An 18,060-nucleotide genomic window follows, 5' to 3' on the forward strand; every position below is an offset into this window, starting at 1 on the left:
TAGAAATAATCCAGGCACTTTTTCAGAGTGTGGGAGTAAGGGGGGGTGAATTGTGAGAAATGGAATCATTCTTTTGAAATTTATGTGCTGTTTTTGGATGAAAACACAAGGAGTAAAAATACTAGATCAAATTGTAGCATTTAACATCAAAGGGCTTTATATTTTTGGCTCCAAATGGTGGGTTAAAATTTTTCTGTTATTTGTCAGATATATTTTTTTAACAGGAATAATTGATTTTGAATCATTGGACAAACTGTTATTGCCTTTTAAATTTCTTTTTTTCAGTAATTTAAGTAATATAATAATTTTAATTTTGTACGTCACATTCTTAGTGTTATATATTATCATGGTCTTTACTGAAGGTGTGTGCAAATTTACTTAATAAAAATCATTTTAATTTAAAATGTCAAAGAAGACTTTTCCCCCAAAAGAATGCTGCAATTTAGAAACAACGCAAAATTTATATTTAAAGCAACTTTATAGGAAAATGTATTTAAAAAGTTGCTATCACATTTTTAAATTTTGAATTTTGAAATTTTTACAAAAGCTTCTGTTACCATAAGGTCGTGAATGAGATAAAGATATTTGTGACCACTAATTTTACTCGTTTGTTTTAGAAATTCTAACCGATGCAATTATCCTGGAAAAACAAATCAGGAAGATACAGAAATCATCATTATTTGTAAAGGATATGGTTTACTACTTAAAAAAAAGGCCAAGGAAATGAATAGTTTATAAAAATTAAATAAGGAGTCCTATGTTTAATCCCAGTAAGAATTAGGCAGATAAAGTTTAAATAAAAATGAGATTTGGTTTTGCCTCTCAGGTGGGCACTATCTAACATCATAAGAGCCAATTTTTACTAGTTCTAGAACCTGTTCCCTTAGCCAGTAACTTGCCTCTGAAGACTGATAACATCCAGGGTTGGCGAAGGCATGGAGAGCAGAGCAGCTCTGTCCCCCGCACTGTAGGTGTGAGGAAATGTTCTCCGCAGCTTCTCTCCAAAAGGCGCTCTGGTCACCCTTGTCAACAACTTAACGACCCAGCCATTCTTCTTCTCAGAATTTATCCTAAGGAAATAGTCAGGCAGACGTGCAGTAATGAAAGCATGAGGATATGTTTACAACACAATTTATAGCAATATTTACACGCCCATCTTGAGGGCATTGTTAGATTACGCTGGTCCTTCTGATGGAATGCTATATGACTGTTAAAAGGGATGGAGTAGTGCTATGTTTATGAATAACAATGCCCACATTATATTTTGTGTGAAAAAGAGCAGGTTACAGAACAGTTTGTGCTCTGTAGTATGATCTCATCTCATCTGTACATTTAAATAGCTGTGCGTGTATTTATAGAGCAAACTGCAGTGGGCTGGGAACTGTGCACTGGCGTTACGGATGATAGCTTTTCTCATCTGTGAAATGTTGTGATGGGCAGATACTATTTTTATAGTTGGGGAGAGAAGCCCTAAGAACTATTTTTCTTTGTCCCTCAACTCTTTCCTTGTGATAAAATTAGGTTGGCAAGTTTGATCCTTGGTTTCATGCTTTCTGAATGTGAGCCATGTCACAATTTTGTTTTTGAAGTTTCAGCTTCCAGTTCTTTATTCTGGACACCAGAGCTGCTGCGGAGCCCTGGGCGCGGTCATTAGGTGGGGCTCACGAGCTTTGCAAATGCTCTGAACTGTGGAGCCCACCCCAGCTGGCTGGGGCCTCCAGGTTTAAGCTTGATTTTCCATAATACAATTTACATAAAAATAGAACTCAAAGTAACGGAATATAAGCTATCTTTGAACCTTATAGCGGGTGATATTTTAAAGCTGGACTTCACATCAACAAATGTCATTAATAATGAGGAAGTTTCTGTCAGCACGGATTTTTCTTTCATGATCATATATGCAGATCCTGACTGGAATGTTCCTTTCTTCTTCAGCCTTAGTTTGTTGTGAAAACCTCCCAAGACTTGTGCTTCATTGCACACCCCTACCCTGTGTTTGGATTTGGCTGGTATTAGAGCACTTGGGGCAGTTTATTTTTTATTTAGATTTTGAGCTCATGGGTTTAAAACTAATCTTGTTGGCTGGATTCTTTCAAAGTCCTCGTAGAAGTAATGGCCTGATAAATTTTAGCATCACTTAAATCAGAGGCCCTAAACCTCTGTGATGTAGAAGAAGGGTTATAGCTAGTTTTTTTCGAACCCCTAGTCCTCAGTGATAAAATACGTTCAAATCACAAAAGTCTGTTTTCTTAGAAAAGAACAGTGGCTACCCCCTTCTCTCTTGTGTGAGTGGGTGAATTTACTTGCATGGTTTTTGAAGGCAGAATGAATACATATAAAGGTCTTGCTGAGTTCCCTAAACATATTATGTAAACATAACTAATTACTATTAAAAGCAAATTTACCAGATAATAAGGTTGTTTTCATTAGAGGCCACAATTTCATCATGGATTCTTGATGGTCCTTGTGGATGGGGCATCGTCTTAGAATTGATTTTCTGGGCTTCTAGGATTATCTCATTGGACAGTGGCCCACTGATTAGCCCTGCTCTAAAAATACACCAGGCTATTTTATGAGGCCCTTGTTTTTTCCTTAAAGCTTTGGGGTCAGTCCCTCATTTGGCTCTGCATAGGCAAGGCCCAGAATTGTTTTCTAGTCAACATGTTGCCCAGAACTTAGCCCTCCACCTAGCCGCCATGCAGGAGAAGAGTGGCCTTTAGGTAGGCACATTGTCTGGTCAGCCTCCTTCATGCTGATAAAAGAATGAGACCCCTCCCAGAGGCTTTGCCCTTAGTCACTTGTGTCATTCAAGGTTTTTATTAGTGGACATTATCTTGAACTTTCCATTAGCCACATTCTTATGGAAAACTCATTTGTAAGAAATTACATTCAGCAAGAATTGCTTAAAAAATATGAAGTCGAGTTATTGCTCTAAGCTGTAAAATTTAAGTTTAAATTTTATCCTTGAGTTTAACTAGAGGCTAGCTACTAGACAGTCCCATTCTGGGAGCAATATATTGTGAGCCACTCATGTTAGTTAATGCTTTTAGGAGCCATCTTGAAGAATAGGTAAGAGTGATTTGAAATATATTCTATTTAACTACTCTGGAGAACAGTATGGAGGTTCCTCCGAAAGTTAGAAATAGAACTGCTCTATGACCCAACAATTGAACTACTAGGTGTTTACCCAAAAGGTACAAAAATACAGTTTCAAAGGGGCACCTGTACCGTGACGTTTACAGCAGCATTATCAACAATGGCCAAGCTATGAGAGAGTCCAAATGTCCATCAACCAAAGAATGGATAAAGTTGTGGTGTGTACACCCACCCACCCACACACACACACATACACATCATGTAATATTACTTAGCCATCAAAAGAATGAAATTTTGCCATTTGCAATAACACAGATGGAGCTAGAGTATAGTATGCCAAGTGAAATAAGTCATTCAGAGAAAGGAAAATACCATATGATTTTAGATGGGAGGGAAGAGGGTGGGGGATGGGCTGGGTGGGGGATGGGATTGAAGAGGGCACTTACTGTGATGAGCACTGGGGATTGTGTGTAAGCCACAAATCACTGATATCTATTCCAGAAACCAATATCGTGCTGTATGTTAATGAAGCAAAATTTAAATAAACAAAACCAAGAACACCTATTTTATTTAACTCGATATACCTGGAACACTATCATTTCAGTATGTAATCAACATAAAATGTATTAATGGGATATTTTACTTTTCTTTGGAGGTACCAAGTCTTTAAAATCTGGTGTGTATTTGACACTTATAGCATTTCGTAGTTTGGACTGGCCGCATTTCTGATGCTCAGTAGCCACCACATGTGGCTGGTGGTTCTTGTGGTAACACATTGTAGACCATTGTAGAGTTATGTGTGAATGTGCCTCGACTGGAGCAGTTTGTGTTAAGCTTGTGATGTGTCACCAAAATGGTAATACAAGAATACTGTCGTAGTTGATGGAGGTATAAGAGTGCACATTAGTACTTCATTTATCATGAGGACTAATAGGAGAATATTCTCTCGGGTTTCATCACCAGGAAAACATTCTTATTTATATTATGGATACAGGGCTGATCCTGTGACTCTTGTAACTTTTTGGCTGGGATACTAGAACGTTCAGAGACAAATTAATGGTCTATTTCTAGTACCTGAGCAGTGCTGAATGGTGTGAGTTTTGCGTATAAACTTTACCCCTGGCTTGCTTCCCCTTACTTTTTCCTCTTGCTTCTTTTCAGCTTATGGAATGTCATGTGCCAACACGTCATGCAATTTTTGTTTTCGAATAAAGATGGGGATAAATAAAGTCTTGTGTTATTTAAATTTTTATTAAGTTTAAATAATTATGTCAGTCTAAATTCTATAGAAAATAGAATTGATTGTGCTTTGTGGTCCTGACATGGCAGACCTTTTAGAAGATCATAAACTTTGAGTCTTTGGCTTGACTATACAGCTTTGAGCTTCAGGGCACATCAGCTCTGCCGTATTCATAGGAGGGTTGTTCTATGTATAATAGCTCAGAGTTGCAAATTTCGCATGTGAGTGAGATGGTAACTTTAACAAATGTCTTCATTTCTTCATTTCTTAATGAAAATTAAGAATTTGAAGACTTCACATAAATCTGAAGTTTGAACTTATGCATTTCAATTTGGTATGCTAAAAGTACTGAATTAATGTAACAACCCCCCCCCCTTTTTTTTTTTACAATATTGTAATCTCAGTTCAGAATTTAACTGAAAATACAAAACCAAAATGATTTCTATATAGTAAATTGAACTGTAAAGGTAATTTGTGTGGAATTCTGAATACACAAGATAAAGTGTTTTTATTCCTCCTTAAAAAAATAGAATTGAAAAAATTTTACAAAGGCTGAAATCTCTCAGTTGCCTTTTGGTTCTTTTGAAATGTGGTTTAAAAAACTTGGATGTGCTTGGGAAGATAGTGTCTACATTATTTGGTCTAACATGGGACTACATAGGGACACTCACTCACTCACTGGGAATTTCTTATGTTAGCAGTTCTCAGATTTCAGCATTAACAACATTAACTGGGGAGTATGTTAAAAATCTGATGTATGGGCCCCACCCCATAGGTAGGTTAGGATTAGTAGATTTGGGTTGATGGTCTCTAGAAAATGATAGTTTAACACATTCTCTTGCTTGTCATATTCCTGGTAGCTGCTTTTTCCATCTTTCTTTTCCTAACCCAAATATCCCAGGAAAAAAAAAAATGCTTTGCATACCTAATCGCCAGTCTTTTTCCGTTGGGCTTGTCCCCAGCCCCAGGCTTTTTGAGATATAACTTATACATATACATATAACATTGTGTATGTAAGGTGTAAAACACGATTACCACTGTAGTTTTGTTTTACTTTATTTTTTAAAGATTTTATTTATTTGACAGAGAGAGAGGAGGGAGAGCACAAGCAGGGGGAGGGGCAGGCAGACAGGGAGGAAGAGGGAAGAAGCAGGCTCCGGGCTGAGCAGAGAACCCTGTGGCAAAGATGGGGTGGTGGGATGGATGGGCTCCACCCCAGGACTCTGGCGTCATGACCTAAGCCAAAGGTGGACACTCAGCTGACCGAGCCACTCAGGCGCCCCTACCACTAATTTTAGCGAATACCTCTGTCACATCACATCATCACCATTTCTTTTCTGTGGTGAGAGCACTTAAGATCTATTCCCGTAGCAAATTTAAGTATATAATGCAGCATTATTAACTATAATCGCCACTGGATCCCTAGAACTCGTTCATCTTGTGACTGGAAGTTTGTATATTTTGATCTCCCCGTTCCTGCCTGCCCGCTCTCCCCAGCCCTCACACCCCAGGCTTTTTCTTGTCTCCCTTCCCTCACCCCTCCCTGGCTGACACCATGGTTTGTAGGGCCAATCACATTCTTTGGAGGTTTCAGTTTTGCCTCCCAGCTTCACCTATCATGCAGGTCTTACACAAAGCCCGTGTATTGTCTAGGATTCTTGAAGTCTGTGGCAGAAACCCAGCCCGACTTGCCTAACCACGAAGAGAAGAGTGTCAGAAGAGCCTGGGAGTGGGCCTTGGGTTGGACACTCTGGATTGAGGCTGGAGGAGTCTATAAACGTCTCTCTGGTTCTCCGCCTGGCTGACCACCAAAGTGCTCACACTGCCAGACGGCGCACGGGGAACACTTTCCTCTTTAAGGAGAAGAGGAGGAGAAAAGTGCCACATTCAGAATCTCTTCTCTTATCCCATTTACTCATGTATCAGGGCAGAAGGGCTTCTTACTATTATAAAGAGTGGGTTTTTGGTTTAGTCTGGGATCCTTCTTTAAAAAAAAAGATTGCAGGGGCACTTGGCTGGGCTCAGTCTGAAAAGTATGCAGCTCTTGATCTCGGGGCCAAGAGTTTAGCCCCATATTGGGCATAGAGACTACTTAAATAGATAAATAAATAAACTTAAAAAAATGGCGTGGGGCACCTGGGTGGCTCAGTGGGTTAAACTTAAAAAAATAGATAAATAAATAAACTTAAAAAAATGGCATGGGGGCACCTGGGTGGCTCAGTGGGTTAAGCCTCTGCCTTCAGCTCAGGTCATGATCTCAGGGTCCTGGGATCAAGTCCCGCATCAGGCTCTCTGCTCAGCAGGGACTCTGCTTCCTCCCCCGCCCCTCTGCCTGCCTCTCTGCCTACTTGTGATCTCTCTGTGTCAAATAAATAAATAAAATATTTTTAAAAAATGGCATGAAAGCGATAATGGATAAGTGCATAGTGTTTTGAGATATTTCCCTAATTACAACCAATAATTGATTTTCATTTTAATGAGATTTTTCACTTGTTTGAAACGATTATTTAAGACTGTGGTATCTTCCTAAATTTAATAATGCAGGATTCTAAGCAAAAATAAGAATTTAATTTCATTTATAAACTGAGTGGATTCCTTTCTTTGAATAGATTTTAATCTATTAACTAAAATGCTGCGTCTTGTATATTGAATTTGGGGGCAGGAATCCAATTTCTTTAAATTTAATAAGTTAAACTAATCTGACTCATGGAAACAAATGAAATTTTTTCAGTATCTTTAGAGAGAAATTGGCAGTTTTTCTTATGTGACTTTATCTGATGCACAACCCAACTAAAATAGTTCTGTCATTATTTTGTAAGAATTGTCTGTTTTCTAGAAATCACTGCACGAGACGTCAAACCTTGTTTCATCGTATATTCTCGTTTGTTCTACTTGCAGTAATAACTGGGCGTCTGCCTCTACGCCGGACATCCAGCAAGACTAGCAGGAAAGGGATAGAGAAGAGCAAATTGCTTTGTGTGAGGCTGTGGTTCTGGACAGCGGGAGAGCCGGCAGGGCACCCCAAGGATTAGTGTGTGCATCAGTGCTCCTGGCCGGGAGGAAGCCAGTACTTTAGGCAGCATCCCACTTGGAATAACTAATTTCCTTCTTCTTCCTCTTCAGAGGAAGAGGCCCTGTGCTGGCTTTGCGGTGCCTCCAGTGCCAGGGAATTGAGCCTTGAGAACAGGAGCTGGTATGGGAGGCTGAGTTCCATCTTCTAGCTTACCGTAGGCTTTCACCTGCTTGAACCAGGAACCCTCTAATTATGTATTCATGGTCCTTTAAAGAAATGGGTGGGTGAGAAGAGAAAGGCAAAGGGTGGGACTTGTCCCGAGTCCTACTCTGGAAGGGCTCCCCTGGGCGAAGCTGCTGTCTGGGATCTGGGTCAGCCCCACACTTGACAGAGTTGTCAGAGTCCGTGGAGACTGCCTTAACGGAGGGAGATTCCCACTTCTCAACAGCAATATGGGCTTATAAAGTTGACTTGTAATTAACCTGGGGCTCATAACAAGTAAAAAGTAATGACTTTCTGTGCCTGCAAAGCTTATAGTAGGTGGACCAAAAGTGAGGTCCAGAAAGAAGACTTGGGGGAAAGCAGGGCAGTTCAGGCCACTCAGAAGTTCTGCTTTGGTGGTGAGAGGCTACTTGGCACCTGCGTTAGGGCAATGACTTTAAACCCTGTACCTAGATGATATTATCTCCCCACCCCACAGTTTTGTGGGTAACCCTAGGTACCACATGATATGGCTCAGGTATAGAAACCCCAGGAAGCTGCGGTATACGGGCAGAGAAGCAGGCTTTAAGGACCTGCGTGTGGATCTCAGCTGGGTCACCCACTCACTTGGTGCTCTCATCTGGAAATCAGATCTAGAAGTAATCGCTCCAGCACGGGGTAGCTGTGGAGATAACCCGAGGGTGAGAGTGGGCCAGAGGGTAGAGAGGAGATAACAGGAAGGCAGGCCTTTTAAAGTATTTTTTTTTTAAATTAAAGATTTTATTTATTTATTTGACAGACAGAGATCCCAAGTAGGCAGAGAGGCAGGCAGAGAGAGGAGGAAGCAGGCCCCCTGCTGAGCAGAGAGCCCGATGCGGGGCTCGATCCCAGGACCCTGAGACCATGACCTGAGCCGAAGGCAGAGGCTTAACCCACTGAGCCACCCAGGTGCCCCAGGAAACGAAGTTTTATAGTAAATAGGGGGGAAACCTGTTTGACCTGGACAAGGAAAATTTCAGATTATGGGTATCAGTTTACCTTACATACAGGAAAGTTTAGATTAGAATCACAAATATAGCCCAATTATTAGAAGGAAAAAAGAATAAAGGAAGGTGTTGAAATTTTTCAAGAGTTGAAAGGAGTTAATTTTTTCAAGAGAATTGTACAATAGCACCGTGTCATGTTTGTCTTTCTTGCCACAGTCATGAAAGCCTTATTACAGAAACTGTGCCGGGGCTCGGTCGACCCTCCCACAGCCCGTATTTAATCCTGTGACATTCAAATTGCCTCTCATTTTCTTCCTCCTTCGCTTGTCAACTGTTCTAACTCTACCAGGCCCTTATTCATCCGTGGTTTCGCATGTGATTCAAGAAGTGATTCAAAATCTCTTTCATTGACTCTTATGAATTCTTGAATGTTTTACCAGTTCGTGCAGTTTCTCTTCTCCCTCAGTTTATTCTTGGAACGGCTGAGGCTCTGTGAATGACTGACAGATGTGACTGGCAGAGATCAGCTGTCGCTGCACGGAAGCAGTGGTTGAATGGGGATTAAGCTTGAAGTCTGCAGTTCCTTGTTTGGTGATATGTTTTGCTTTCTTCCTCTGCTTCCTAACAGAGTGCAGCTGGATAATGAATACCTAGGCAGAAAAAGATCTCTTTTTTGTCAAAGGGATTTGAAAACGATAGTACTGTGAAAATACAGGTAGTTCTTCTGGGAAAGGTTTCAAACACTTCTTATCCTAATTCTTGAGTTGAGATTAAGCTCGACGTCAATAAGCAGGATCATGATACTGAACAGAACTGTTTCCTTATCCACATGCTGCACGTTGATGTTCGCTTAATTTTTTGGTTCTTCCAAATGATTCTCCAAACCACTGGGAAGCTTAGAAATTGGGTGATTTATTAATTATTATTATAAATTCATTTCTTTTCTATTTACAGGAGTGAGAGAGAGTGAGGGGGGGGTGGGGTGGGGAGGGAATGTGGGGGGAGTAGAGAAGCAGACTCCCTGCTGAGCAGGGAGCTCAGTGTGGGGCTCTGTCTCATGAACCTGAGATCATGACCTGAGCTGAAACCAAGAGTCAGATGCTCAACCAGCTGAGCTGCCTGGGTGCCCCCTTCCTTTTCTAGTCTTAAGACTCTAAGTTCCTTGAGAATGGGGCGTGTTTCATCCATGGTTCTTTGGAGCTAGAAGAGGGCCTCACACATGGTAGGCATTGGAGATTGCTTATAAGGACACTCAGGTCAGTTTAGCAGTCTGTGTTTATGACTTACATGTGACTCCCCTCTCTAACATGATCATTACTTATTGTTTGATTCCATCCCTTTTTCCTTTTTCTGTTCAAATGTGCCTTTTGTGAAGCTCAGTAATAATGGCAAACATTGGTTGGTAATCTCAGACTTTGAAATGTTAACCTGTGTGTTTGCAGCTTCCGCCCACAGCCATCGCACGGTGCCAGTGCAACTGTGTCACTTACATCCCTTGCATTCACAGGTAGTGACTCACCTGTAAAATTAAAAACAACAATCGATCATTTAATTGAATGGACATTGTTCTTGGTGCTGTCCTGAAAAACATCTAAATTCATTTGCCTACTTAGAGGTGACATCTGTCTGTCACTTCTAACTCTTCAGGAAGCACGCATTCTAGTGTGGAGAGACACTAGACACTAGAGAGGTGCTAATAATTCATACTGGATACTAGAATGTGACAGTGCTATGGAGGAAAAATAAAGCAGGGAAAGGGTAGTGTTGAGGCAGTTGAAATTTTAATAGAGTGGTCAGGGAGGGTCCTACTGAGAGTGTGGCATTTGGTAAACATGTGAAGGGATAGCAAAATGAGCCATGGGGATATTGAAGAGAAGAGCTTCTGTGGCAAAGGAAACAGCAGATGCTAAGGCCCTGTGGTAGGGGATGGCTGATGCCTTCTAGGAGCTGTAGTGACACAGGGTGAGCATGAATATGGGTGGCCATAGTGGTACATGAAGTCAGAGAGGACAATGGACCAGATCATGTGGGCCTTGTAAGCCATTACATGGGTTTTGGCTTTTATTCTAAGTGAAATGGGGGGCCCTAGAGGGTTTTGAGTTAAGAGCAAGTAATCATACTTCTTTTTTTTTTTTTAAAGATTTTTTATTTATTTATTTGACAGAGAGAGATTACAAGTAGGCAGAGAGGCAGGCAGAGAGAGAGAGAGGAGGAAGCAGGCTCCCCGCTGAGCAGAGAGCCCGACGTGGGATTCGATCCCAGGACCCTGAGATCATGACCTGAGCCAAAGGCAGCAGCTTAACCCACTGAGCCACCCAGGCACCCCAGTAGTCCTACTTCTATTTGAAAAAAAAAAATTCATCCCAGCTGCTGCTTTGAGGGTAGATAGCAGAAAATCAAGATTAGGAGCAATAAAGGACATGATTCTTTTTTTTTTTATTTTTTTTATTTTTTTTTAAAGATTTTATTTATTTATTTGACAGAGAGAGATCACAAGTAGGCAGAGAGGCAGGCAGAGAGAGAGAGAGGAGGAAGCAGGCTTCCTGCCGAGCAGAGAGTTCCCAGGACCCTGGGATCATGACCTGAGCTGAAAGGCAGTGGCTTAACCCACTGAGCCACCCAGGCGCCCCAAGGACATGATTCTTTATTCAGAGGATAGAGATAGAGGTTTGCATCAGAGTGAAGCCATTGAAAGCTAATTCCTTTCTTGCCTTTTTTTTTTTTTTTTAAATTTAAAGATTTTTTCTTTTTTTTTTTTTTTTATTCGACAGAGAGAGATCACAAGTAGGCAGAGAGGCAGGCAGAGAGAGAGAGAGAGGGAAGCAGGCTCCCTGCTGAGCAGAGAGCCGGATGCGGGACTCGATCCCAGGACCCTGAGATCATGACCTGAGCCGAAGGCAGCAGCTTAACCCACTGAGCCACCCAGGCGCCCTTTTCTTGCCTTTTTTAAACTGGATTCTTTCTTTGGCTTAGGACTCATGCCATATTTCCGTGGCCTCTTCCTATCTTTCACAGCCCAGCTCAGTTTTTCTCATTAGGCTTCTAAACCCTCCAGCCCCTGCCCATCATTCTCCGCAGCGAACTCCTGCTGACTTTCACACTTACACCTTACAGAGGGCATGTGCTCTCGGTTTCCCTCACATAGGTTGGGTTTTATTTCTTTCCATACTATAGCAAGGACCTTGCCTTGTACCTTGCAGCGTAAAGTAGGCCCTTTACTCAAATCCTTTCTGAATGGCTGGCTACATGCTAAAGAGAAGTCAACATGCGCCCCTGCTGTCCATTCGGTCCTTTCAAATTTTTTTTTTTTTTTTTATTAGTGGCAGTTAACTCCCTCCATTCAAAAATATTTCCTGAACACTTACTCTTTTGTGGAGATGATGTGCGAGAGAAACATTAATTGTCCTCAGAGAGTGTATCGTCTGACAAGAGACGACTTGAATCTTGGTAATTAGACTCCGAGGCGTTGTGGAGTATGAGGGAGGTGAATGATATAAAAAGGCCCCCGGGATCCAGCAGTAGGAGTGTGGCCTTCTGGCTGGCTGCTCCTCAGGAAGACAGGTGGAGTGGGTGCCGCAGGGGGAGAGCATGGCGGGCGGGTGGGGAGCCTGCTGAGCACTTACGTGCATGGCTGCTTAGATGAGCTTGCATTGAAGTAAGTCCCAGATGGAAGTTTTTAATACTTTCTTTCAGGAAGTGTAGAGAAATCCACTCAAAATCCGCCCTCCCCCCTCCACCTTGACCCTCAGAGCCGCGGCCCAAATTCACGCCTTCCTCACCCACCACCTAGACATCGCGAAGGCCTAACTTCCAGTTTAGCTTCCTCAGCTTAAATGTCGCTCCCTGTGAGAGGCCCGTCCCGCTCTCCCTGCCTACACTTGGTTGCACCCCTGCGCCTTCGTTTGCTCTCATCCCGGCCCTTTAATTATGCTCCTGACTGGACTGGGGGTGCTGTCCCTGAAGAAATGGTGCAGGGAGAGAGCCGGTGGGTCGGGAGAAAACGCTGGAGGCCGAGGGCGCGCTGAGAAGTGACGGGCTGGGTGGGGTCTGACGGGAACTTGGCTTCGTCTCGCTGTGGAAGTAGGAATGGAGAGAAGCACGAAGCCTTCAAAAATGTGTTCTGTGGGGGTCCAGGGTACGTGCGGCTACTATTACTAGTGTTCACAGTTACGACCTCTGGGTGTTTTATGGAATGAACAATTGATTGCAGTACAGTTGTTGTCTTTTCTGGCAGCTTTTGACAGTCTGTAACTGGGAGCTCATGCTTTGTGGTTTGCATCCCAGGGAAGGCTGCCCCGTGCCCATGTGCTCCGACCCCCACCAAGTCATGTAGAATTTGTAATATCTGAATTCTGTTTACCGGCAGGTGGTAATTATTGACAGCTCTAGTAGCTAAAGATAATGTTTTGGCATGTGTTCCATGCAAAAGAAAAAAAAAATCTTTTGCCCTAGGGATGTTCAGAGAGTAAAAGTTCAATATCCTTCAAAAGAGATGACTTTGAAATGAATTGATTCCGCTTCCCCCGCACAAACCATTGATAATTGTCAACGGAGAAGCAAACCATAAGAGCTCTTGAAATAAAAGCAAAGAGTTTTGTTTTTGTTTTTTTAAAAAATAGTTGGGTAGACCATGGAATTTCATGTGTATTTACTGAAAAAGAGGTTGGAATTTTTAAAAAGGTCTTGAAAATACATGAATCTCTGGTTCCCATTTTTCTAATCTGGTATAACATTTAAGAATGATTCTTGAAGTTCTACCCTTCTTAATGTAATACCATTTTAACAATATTGATCAGTGTTTTAAAAAATCAATATCCATGCCAATGAATATCATTCCCGGAAGGGGTTCGTTACAGTTTATCTTCAACTTTTGAGGTAAATGAGTAATATTGTTGCCTTTGTTCCTCCCATACCTGAGATCCTATTCTGTTTTCTTCTCTCATTATATATATAAGGGTCATTTGGGTGCTGATATTTTGTTAGTTTCCTTCTCTTTTTCCTTTATTTTTGTCCAATATTCATGTCCTTGTCTTCTAATAACCACTTCCTTTTTTTTTTTTTTTTTTTTTTTTTTTTTAGAAAATTGCGTTCAGTTTTGGTCTAGATGCCTTTTCCTCTCCCAGGGAACAGACAGGCTGTGTGGAACCGCCCACCCAGCAGCCTGCTGTCCTCTCAGGGGAGAGCGACAAGGAGCGTGTGTCTCCCTGCACCTTCACTCCTGCGTCCAGTTAGTTTTTGGAGTTGACATTTTAATGAATAAAAAATTATACCTCGTTTTTTAAAAATGTGTTTTTAGATACATAATATTAATTATTTAACTTTTATCTATTGGGAATTACCCATTCACACCTGTGAAGAAAGGTTTCATAATTGAATTAAAAACCTTATTGAATTGAAAGAACTAAAAAGAATGAAGCCAAATATAAATCACTTTCTCTTATTTATTTATCTAGCTGTATATTTAGTGATTTAAGGCCTAAACAACCTCTTGCAAGTGCTGTTGGACTCAGTCTTTAAAATGAAAAGCTTTTGGGGCGCCTGGGTGGCTCAGTGGTTAAAGCTGCCTTCTGCTTGAGTCATGATCCCAGGGTCCTGGGATTGAGCCCCACATTGGGCTCTCTGCTCAGCAGGGAGCCTGCTTCCTCCTCTCTCTCTCCCTGCCTCTCTGCCTACTTGTGATCTCTGTCTGTCAAATAAATAAATAAATAAATAAATAAATCTTTTTTAAAAAGTGAAAAGCTTTGGAACTTAAAATTGTTTCTCTCCATTTGCGTACATTCCTTTTCCAAACTGACAAGTGGACTGTCTTTGTGTTGTGGATCCTGACATATTACTTGATGAAGTGAGAAGAAGGTGAGGCTCTTCTTAAAGAGCAGCAGCCTGGCGGGTAAATGGAATTTCCTGATACTTCTCTGTCTGTGAGGAAGCGGAAGGGAGGGGCAGTTTCAGCCATTTTGGGCTCTGTAAAATGCCGCGGCATCCGGGGTGCATTTACTGGCAAGTCATAGAGCAGGGATTTTCTGGTATTAATCATTCTGCTAGAACATTTTTGCTGAGGAAGCTGAGCATTGGGGTTATGATTATCTATGAAACACTGAGTAATGACTATGATTGCTTTCTTGTAACAGCAGATATGGCGGAAAGCCACTGGGGAGGCATGTTCGGTTGAGGTTTTGGTGATGGCTTTCTTCATCTTGTGTGTCAGCTAACCTTGGGAGTCTGATGGTCTCTCATTTCTTCCTAGATTTCTCACATCTCTGCTTATTGGAGGCTGATTATGTTTTCCTTCATGTCTTTTGACATAGTTTTCCCCCCTTGTTTTCCTTATTTAGGTAGTAAAACACACCTGGATTTTGAAGCATAGTGTGGTTGAGCAGGGGTGTGCGTGTGGGGGGGGGCGTTGTGTGGTATATATATTTTTTTAATTTGAAAGATCAAATAAGGATGTTAGTTGTTATTATTGATTTTGCTTGTCAGTGTCCGTCTAAGAAGTTAAAATCCTAGTTTGTAAAAGTCTTTTGATGAGGAATGTTGTCAGTTCTTGCCCTTCAGGTGAGATCTAGTCAATTGACATTCACCTCCAGATTCTTGAGCAAAAATATTTTACATGAAAACACTTGCTTAGTATATTTGTCACCTGCTACTGTCTGTGTCTCTTCTACGCAAATATGCTGCTTTTGGAACTCAAGTTGTATAGTAAGGTGTTTTGCAATTTGCTTGGTAATTGCATCTCTCTTGACCTCTGGAAGAAGAGCGATTTTGTTTTTAGTTGTTGTTGAAGCAGATGTCTGTTATCTGAGAGAGCTGCATAGTGCAGACCTAATCACAATAGAAGGGAGAGAGGATTTAAGCAGGACGACATTAGGTTACATTGTGTCCTTCCGGAACGGGATGGATTGTGAAGGATCTTGAAGGGACAAGCTTTCTGGTACTGGAGGGTACTAATCAGTTTCCCTTACCATCAGCTTTACCTTCTAAAGCTTTTCAGAAGAGCATGGATAATTTTCTGAAGAAAATTAGTCTTTCTTATGGCCTAAGACATAGGTATAAAACCAAGAAGCAAATGAAGAATTCTTCGATTTCAGTAGGAGAAAGTGTCAAGCGGCCATTCTCTGTCATTTCAGTAGCTAATTTTCCCATGTGAGAATATTGCATTGAATAAAGTAAAATTATAAAGTAAAATTTTATCTATAACATTTAGAGTGGTTTGATTTTTTTTCATTTTCATGCAAGTTTGAGAATTAATTTTTGCATCATGTTTGATCTTACTTACTGTGGAAACATGAATTCTGAAACACATATCACTTTTCCTAGAGGGGAAAAGTGGCTCGGACTGTTGTCCCTCATTGTAATCTAAGCATTCTAATTTTTTTTTTTTTGCATTCTAATTTTTTATTTTATTTCTTCTACATCGATCTGAATTATGTAGAGTAAAATAATGAATGAGGCTTTTTAAATTTAAATTTAATTTGATTTAATTTTTGAGAGAGAGAGAGAGAAGGAGTGTGAGCAGGAGGCAGGGCAGAGGGCGGAGGGAGAGGGAGACTCTTAAGCAGGCTACACGTGAGCACGGAGCCAGACACAGGCTCAAGACCCTGAGATCATGACCTGAGCTGAAACAGAGCTGAATCCTTCACTGACTGAGCCAGCCAGGCGCCCCCCCCTCCGAATGAGACTTTGAAACCCCAAACGAATAAACCTTTTCTAGATGAACTGGCATAGTTGATTCTAATTAATAAATAAGTCCGTTATTAAGCAGAAACTTGCATTTGAATATTTATTTTACTGCTGGCCTCATGACCAGAAACCCGGCCCACCCTCGCAAGAGTCCTTGGGACAGTTACTTGGAGGCGTTGCATTTACTTCAAACCCACCCAAGATGGTATTGATTTTCTCAGCTCTACTAGTGTTTCTGGGATTCTGTTGCCCCTTAGACTGAAAATCCAGAATTTGGTCCTAATTTCTCCCTACTTTTATCCCCGTATTCATTCTGTTGCCAAGTCTTTGGGCTCTTTCTTTGAAATATTCCCAACTGATTTGTTTCCTTTCTGTGTTACTGACATCCGTTCTCCGTTCTCAGGGCCCGCACGCCTTACCTAATCGGCTTTTCACTGGTTTCCCCGCGGCCGTGTCCCTCCCAGCCCCGCAGAGGCTCTCAGGTGGTTCTCATACTTATATTTCATAGTTTGACTCTTCTGCTCGAGACCCTGGAATGGCTCCCTGCTCATTGCTCTTAGTGAGGTTCCAGTGGACTTGCTTCATATTCTGTGCCCGAGGGTTTTCTAATTTCTCCTTTCTCTAATCTCCCCTCTCACTTTGTGCAGTTCTGGCTTGTAGGTCCTCAACTTTAAAAGTTCTTTCCCAAGTGAATTGTTTGGAAATTGGAATTAATTTTTTTAAATGTAGAAACAGTTATTTAAGAGACATGGTTGAGTTCCGAAGCTTTAACTTAGCTGTGTTTCCTCATGTAGCTGATTTCTGGCTTCTGGAAGCCAGAAACCACGTTGAATAGGGAGGCAGGGGAAGGATGGCCCGCTTTCTCCTTCTTCTAGCACAAGGCAGAACTCACAGTGATTTTTCATGAGTAAAGGTAGGTCTGTCTGTAGCATTTGATTTCGGTTAACTGTCTTCCAGTCCTTGGAGCTACCCCAGACTAAGTAGTGCATTAATTAATTCAGCAATTACATTATTACTTAAATAACAGTCATTGCTCTTTGCTGAATACTTTCACTTAGGATTTTTCTACTCCTTACAACAATCTTGCATGGTCCTTTAAAGTCCCCTCCATTTAACAGATGGACGTACTGAGACAGGGTCAAGTTGAAGCATGTGCGGCTACAGACTTAGAAACACAAGTCTTCCAAATCGCTTTAAAGAGTCAGTGCTGTGTGAATGTTTGGTAAACAGAGATACGGACGACCTCTATCTTTTCTCCACTTCATCTCTGCCCTCGCTACACGCACCCTCTCCCGGGACGCTGTTCCTGCTTCATAGCTTTGAGGTTGATAGTTTCTTTCAGTGTCCAGAAATGTTTTAGTGTGTTGTAGTTCCACTTGTTTATTTTTGCTTTTTTTGCCTTTGTGTTTGGTGTTGGATCCAAACAATTATTGCCAAGATTGATGTCAAGATACTTACTGGCCTATGTTTTCTTCTAGGAGTTTTGTGGCTTCAGGGTCTATATTCAAATCTTTAATCCATTTTGAATTTGGGTTTTTTTTTTTTTTGTTTTGTTTTTGTTTTTTGTATTTTATAAGATAAGGGTCCAGTTTCATTCTTTTGCATGTGGCTGCCCAGTCTGCCCAGCTCCATTTACTGAGGAGACTGTCTTTTCCCCAAGCGGACATTCTTGCTGGGAGGAGTACGCAGTAACTAAGTATATAAGTAATGGTGCTGTGTGGCACATCAGATCATAATAATTGCTGTTATAAAGAAACACAGGGAGAGGGGAGGGATGGGGAAGGCTGAGGTGTTGCAGTATTAGGGACGGTGGCCGCTGTATTTATTTAAGAGAGGAGGTGGCATTT

At 41.5% G+C, this 18,060-nt stretch overlaps 1 protein-coding gene across 3 annotated transcripts in view; it reads left to right on the forward strand.

The window, feature by feature from the left end:
* HECW2 (HECT, C2 and WW domain containing E3 ubiquitin protein ligase 2) overlaps window positions 1-18,060 on the forward strand; it is a 368,631-nt gene that overhangs the window by 119,927 nt on the left and 230,644 nt on the right. The gene's annotated exons all lie outside the window — the stretch shown is intronic.

This window comes from Mustela lutreola, chromosome 3, assembly GCF_030435805.1.
Source record: "Mustela lutreola isolate mMusLut2 chromosome 3, mMusLut2.pri, whole genome shotgun sequence".
NCBI lineage: Eukaryota > Metazoa > Chordata > Mammalia > Carnivora > Mustelidae > Mustela > Mustela lutreola.